The sequence below is a fragment of the Phaseolus vulgaris genome, chromosome 7 (genome assembly GCF_051622355.1).
Source record: "Phaseolus vulgaris cultivar YP4 chromosome 7, ASM5162235v1, whole genome shotgun sequence".
NCBI classification, from domain to species: Eukaryota; Viridiplantae; Streptophyta; class Magnoliopsida; order Fabales; family Fabaceae; genus Phaseolus; species Phaseolus vulgaris.
The window spans coordinates 10,347,968-10,355,401 of NC_143504.1; positions in this window are offsets into that span (position 1 = coordinate 10,347,968).

Consider the following 7,434-nt stretch of genomic DNA (forward strand, 5'->3'; position numbering starts at 1 on the left):
GAGAAGGTTTTATAGGTCCACCCAGATGAAGTAGCTGCACTGCACTTACAGTACTTTGCACCAGCTGTAGCCTGTACCACCACTAATCAAATCAGAACCTCTTTGACCAACCTCTAATACTGCACCAAAAAGTATAAGCGTGCCAAATATTTTCTGGTTCATTATTACACTAGACTTTTTAAGTCTATTTTAAGCTTTATTTTATCTCATTATAAATTTTTTATTAGGGTAGATGATAAATGATATATTAAGAATTTAATTTATAAAATGATTTTTAATTATGATAGTGAATTCTGAATTGAATAAAAGATTCTGAGCTTTCAAGAAATGAATACTTGTAGGTTTTTACTAAACTTGTTTTTTGGTCCTATGGTTGCAAGTTGCAGTGCAAGGACCTACCATGGTCAACGAAAGTGTGAGGACAAGAAGGCAGAGAAAGATATAATGTCAGAGATGTGTTAGAGCAGTTGAATTGAATGTTTAATTTAACATTACATAGAAATTAAGAGTTAGCAAAAGAGGTAATTTGAAAGTAGTGGTGGAAGGCCCAGTTACTATCCAACTATATATTGTTTCTCTACCCTGTTGTTAGTGCACTGTCGCATTTCTTAAATTCCTAGTCTATTAGTTAGTGATTTCATTGTTTGTTTGGAATATAATACAACCTGCAAAACAAAAAGCACAGGTCACAAAATTGACTAAGTACAAAGCTTGTGAAACCTACTATACAAATAAGAAGACGGGAGTTTCTTGTGGGGGGGACTGATGTGGTCGTATATACAGTATATAAGGTTGGATCATCTTTTAGATGAACCATATTTATTTATTTATTTTGTTAATAATTATTTTTTATATAAATAAGATAATTATCAGTAAATCATCCTTATAAATTTATTATATTATCCTTCAATCTAAACAAACTCACACATTCTCACAAATCCACTCTCTCACCTCTCCACAAATTCTCATATCAATCCAAACACAACATGATAATGTAGTAAAATGATTGAGTTGTAAATTCAAAAAAAAAAACTCTTTTCTTTTATCTTTTTGTTTGGATTAGAAAGTGAATTTAAATAAAAAATATTCTTAAAAAGTGAGTTTGTTTAGATTAAGATAAATAAGGTGAAAAGTTAAATTATTTGTAAGTAATTTGATAAATATAATAAATTTTAAAAATAATAAAATAATATATATAATATTAATTTATTTATATTATTATAAATTAATTTTAACTAAATTATATATATATATTAACATAATCAAGTATTTTATTATAAATGTATGTTTATAACGTTTATGCATTAATTTTTTTTTTATATAATTTTGTGTAACTATAAAAGGAAAGAATGTCATAATATTTCTAAGTTGTTTTTATTTTTAAGTTTTTAATTTTCATGCTTTAGTTATTTTTCTTTATTTTTGTACTTATATAGATAAAGTGGGCCTATATAATATTTGAGATTGGCTATAACAATTGTTGTAAATGTGGTTGCTCGGTTGCTCTTTTACTCTTCAACATTTCACTCCTCCAGACTTTAAGACTCTTTCTCCTTAATTCCTCAACATTCGGTTAAGAGTAAACTTGTAGAAGGTTTTCTAACGATCAAGCAAATACTCTATATTACGATAATGTATTGTAGAACTGATAAAAGCGTACTTTAATTCATTGTAGAGGACTTATTTATAGCATTGAGTCATGGGTAATCTGACTGATGGGCCGAATCTAGCATATATTTGCACTAAAACAGTGTTAGCTAATTTCTCGGGAGGTAACCTTGATTTATAGGGAGCTTTATTTGGAGAATATCTTTCATAAATCAGTGTTAGCTGATTTCTTGAGGTGTAACCTGAATTTGATGGGATGTGACCCTGATTCATAGGGAGTTTCCATAACTATCTTAATTATCATTTGTTACAATTGCGCTTTTAATATAAGTTCAATATGTCGGTCGGTTGTCGAAGTCGAGTGACATGGCTCACTCAGTCGTGACCGATACACTTTCCCTCCAGGCTCGATGAACATTTACTTAAGAAGAATTTAGATGTGACTATTGGACGTTTCGAAATGTGAAGTGACTTTGACGCATTAAATGTTGTGTCAGAGATAAGAAACACGTCTTTTCAACACGTCGTTCGAGTTTTTCACTTTTTGATTGAAGAGATCTAACGGTTTAGCAGGTAGTGTCACTTCAAATTCGAGCATTGTGCACCCTTAGATGGAACAAATCTAATGATGCCAGAAGGGTCGACACTTCATTTCTTTGCTTTTGAAAATCTATAAATAGGGATGCTTTTCGAACTTTGCTACGTTTGTTGTTGCTTCTGATTCTAAGCTTTCAAGAGTTCGTCCGAGTGCCGACCTCTCTTTTGGGAGTGCTTCAGTTTGCTTTCGACCAATAGTCTCTCTTAATGATGTTGATATCAAATAGTTGATGTCGTAGAGAGGGTTCCCCGACTTCAACAGGGATCGTAGCCTCAATACCATACACCAAGCTGTATGGAGTTTCTTGAGTTGTAGTTTGCGGTGTACACTGATAAGCCCATAAGATTTTGATGAGCTCTTCTGCCTACTTGTTTTTTACTAGGCCGAGCCTTTTCTTTAATTTGTTAAGAATTACTTTATTTGGAGTTTCGGTCTGCTCATTGAATTGGGATGTTCTATTGAGCTAGTAATGTACTTAATATTAAGCTTTTCATAAAACTCTGCAAGGCCACGATCAATGAATTGTTGATCGTTATCGGTTATAATGACGTGGGGTATACCAAAATGGCATATGATATTCCTCCACACGAAATTTAGAACATTTCGTGTTGTAATGGCCGCCAAGGCTTGGGCCTCTATCCATTTGTTAAAATAGTCAATTCCCACTAAGAGAAACTTACTTACATTGTCCTTTATCTAGGCTGAAGGGCCCAATGATGTCCATCTCCCATTTTGCAAAGGGCCATGAGGAGATAATGTAGTGTAGGCTTTTGGATTGGATAAGACTAAAGGTTTGTAATTTTTTTCTTTCTCTTTTAATTGTTTATCAATATAGTAACTTTTACTTTTTATTGAATTATAGTGTAATAAACAACCAGGAAATTACGAGTGTGGTTATTACGTTATGCAATGGATGATTACCATTGTAAGACTAGGCCTTAAAAGAGATTGGCAAGAAGTAACATTATATGTTAAATTATTTTTATAATTCTTGAACATATATGTATCTTAAAACTAATTTATGTCAACCATATTTTGAAATGCAATTCTTCATGGATGAGGCACCAATGTTTTCAGAAGCCATAACATATGTGAGACATTCTTAGTCCACATATTTCATAATTTTTTATAACTCTAGGATAGTTGATCAATAATGTAGGAATTATATATAATTTTATTAGTGTTTGTAATACATTTTGATCAATATATATATAATTTGATTATCTGAATTTATATAAATTTATGTATTTTTCTGGTTGGGTATATATAAACAAATTGCACTAAAAAAACACCATTTACAAGGGCGACTATTTACCATAACCGCATTCATAAATATGATTTACAAATGCGGCTATGGTAAATAGCCGCCCTTGTGAATTGCTTTTGTGAATGCGACTATGTTAATAGCCACACTTGTAAATACATCGCAAGATTTATAAATGCGACTATGGTAAATAACCGCCCTTGTAAATCGCATTTATGAATGCAGCTATGGTAATAACCGCACTTGTAAATGCATTATCCTTTAAACATTCAAAAGCATATACAAGTGCGGCTACCAAAAATAGCCGCATTTATAAATTGGATTTACAAATGCAGTTATATAGCCACCTTCTTATCTCTTCGATTTAAGAATGCGTGCTCATCAAATGCGGCTATATAGTCGTCCTTATAAATGTAAAATAGTCGTATTTGTTTTGCCTTTCTGCACCAGTGGCTTTTAGTGAGATAGGATGCCATACTCTTGTCACCTTAAGGATTTGTGTACAAACTCGATGCAGTCACCCTGAACGGTTGAGTAATAATATCCTTCCCTAAGTACTTTAGCAGCCATAGTTCTTGCTCTCGAGTGGCTACCACATACACATTCATGTATTTCACGCATGGCGTAGTTGGCTTGATTAGTTGAGACACATTTTAACAACAGCCGAGTGTACCCTCGACGATAAAGATCAAGGCCAATAAGAACCGAATGATCCACACATTTTAACAATTATCTATTGCTTTCTCTTCTTTTGCTCCACACTCACCACTTTCTAAGAAGTGTCAGATAAGTGTCATCCATGTCTCTTCCTCAATAATGGTCATGCACTTGTCCGTGCTAGGGTTTTTTAGAACTATATAAATTACCTAATGGTGGAGCCCTTTCTTTTTGGTATTAGTTAACCTTGAAAGCATGTCAGCTCGACTTTGGGAGTCGCTTCTAACTACTAACGAGATGATAGTGTTTTTGTAAGTTAGGGTTTGAAACTTGATTGTCTCCCTTAGTTGGTACTGGATTTGAAATTCAAACAATTCAACCGCGTATCTAATCATTCGTTTATTATATCTGGAGTATGCTTCTAAGAAACTCAAAATATGATATTAGTGTTAGTTTCTAATTTGATATTGCCTATGTAGATCAAATGAATAATGATAAAATTAAGTTTTTTTTTTTTATATTTGACACATGTAATCTTCAACTTATGATATAAACATGCTAGTGTGTATGATAGAATCACGAGAATTGAGTGAGCATAATATTTCATTTAATTTAATTATTTTTAATTCAAATCTATAAATTCGAAAAGCTAAAATACTCTCAACTAATTTTCAGGAGAAAATCTTGAGGAGTCAAGGGAAGTAGGGGAAAGAGAGAAAAGGGGAGATAAGTTTTTTCTTTTTCCTAGAAGATTGAGATAAATTAAAGAGTAAATTAAGTGAATCAGAAATCCTTTATTATTTCTTTTGTTTGTAATCAGAAATCCTTTATTACTTCTTTTGTTTGTAATCAGAAATTCTTTACTATTTCTGAAAGGTGTTTTTTCTTAAAACGATATCTAACATGAACAACATAATTTATTATTTTGTATATAGACACATATATATTGGGAGAGTTAAACACCAAATTAAAAAGTGAAAAAGCCTTATATTGGGATTCATAAATTAGTAGTTTTTTTTGTGGGAGGCTAATTCTCCCTGCACTAGATCAAGCACCCATCATTTCTTTTTAAACTCCAAATTGTCCTTGTCATCTTTTTCCAGATTTTCATATTTGGAATGAAAAAAAACTTTTGGATTTTAGCATCCGAAAGACATTACTGTGCTGCGGATTGTTATATCCAGAAGATACATCTCAATTTCGGATTTGTATAAACTGACTTATTTGTGTTGTGTATATAAATATCCAGAAAAATAAGGGTAAAACAAACATTTTCTTTATAATTTTGGGTGTAGGTCATAGTAATTGGTGGTGCAGGGAGAATTAGGCTTTGTGGGAACACATGTCTAAATAAAGGCCGTCCGTGTATTACAGTTGGAAAGCCCATACACTCTATACACATAGGAGGCCCAATAAACTATCTGTAATAAATTATTATCATTCTGTTGTTTTTTATCCTCAATCTTACTAAAATATTCCTAAAAAAATAAACATTTATTTCAACATAATTATGAGTATAGTTCATAATAAACATATCTATATATTTATTATAATTGAAATATATAATACACAAAAATTTAAAACATATGTTTTCAAAAATATTTTGATATTTTAATTTTGAGTCGAGAATTACATTGCATCATTATTTTTAAAACGTTAAATATAAAATTAAATTATAATTTTATTCTGAAAATAACATTCCGGCACTAAAATTGACAAAAGAGAATTTAGCCGGGACTTTATTTAGCTTATTTACGTTGTTTTAAACCGTACTCGTGATTTTGAATTTTCCAAAATATATAATCTTACTGTGCATCCATTTCTTTTTTAAAAACACAATTTTATTTTCCACTTTAAATAAAAATTTATGATAAGGAAATTTAAGTTAATTTAAAAAGCCCATTAAGAACATTTTTTACTTTTTACTTAAACTGTGGAAGTGCAAGTAGCAAAGAGGTGACAACAAGTATTAATTGAATGACAATTTTTTATATCTAAATAATATTTTTAAGCAATTGTTTTTTTTTCTCAATTATTTTTCATCCACTCCCACTTCCTTCTTTTTCTTTTAATTTCTTTTTGTCCTGAGCAGCATTTTTTTATATTTTGGACTATAATTTTTTCCCTTTTATTTATAAAAATATGTATAAGTTTAAAGAAAGTTAACACAACAGGTAAGTACTTGAAAACACAATTATGAAATAACTTTGTTTCTAAGTACCGTTTCTATATTTTAAAAAAAGGTTAAAGATTTATTCGTATTTCATAACACAACGTTAGGATTTCTTTAATTTTTAAAAATTAAAGTAAAATCGTTCTTTAATTCACTATTTCAATAAAAGAATAATGAAATTATTATATCTATTACTTATATATAAATATGTTTATATATTATCTAATGTGTGCACCTGAAAATAGTTCATGCAGCTTGTTTCTGGGTAAAATAATACACATGAGGATTTTTTTTAATTAAAATTGTATATAGTTGGGGGAGAGGGTGTCAAGTGTTTGTGTAATACGTGAGTAACCTTACACTATAAAATAAGGAAATAAATGTAAATAAATGTCGAGAAAATTAGTATATTATTTTATATTAAATTTTAATTAAACTTATACATTTATTTAGAATCAAAATGAACTTTAGATTTCAGATATTTAAAAATAATTCAATTACCACAACTTATTTTAATGGTAATAGGAATGGAAAGAGATATTAACGTATATGCATTTATTAGTTTGGATAGGTTTATGTACGCCCAATGATTAAATAATAACAAAATTTAAATATTATAATAATATTAAAAAATATTAACATTAAAAATTTCCTTATAAAAAAATAAAAAATTTCATGCGAAATTTTTTATTATAAAATAATTCTTTGATATTTTTATTAGTAAGGTTAGTTTTAATCCTATATAAGGATAAATTTGATTTAAATTTAAATGATAAAAAATATTTTAAAGAAAAAAGATGAGATATAATATTTTAATATATAAACAGTAAGATATGAAATATATAGTTTATTTGAGAGAAAAATTCAAAGATAAAGAAACAATGAGATAAAATTGAAACTGAAAAAATTCTGTCTTATGAATCTTCTTTTTGTTTCTGATTTTACAATTTGACTTTTAACTTATTGGTTGCATTCTCTTATGGGTTCAGAGAGTTAGACGAAGAATAATTTAATGAGTATATAATCAATAACAGTATTGAAAATTTCAATTTAAATATATTTTTGATACTCATAATTCATTAAAAATATATTTTGCTCTCTTTTTCTAATAATAATAAATGATTAAAATATAAT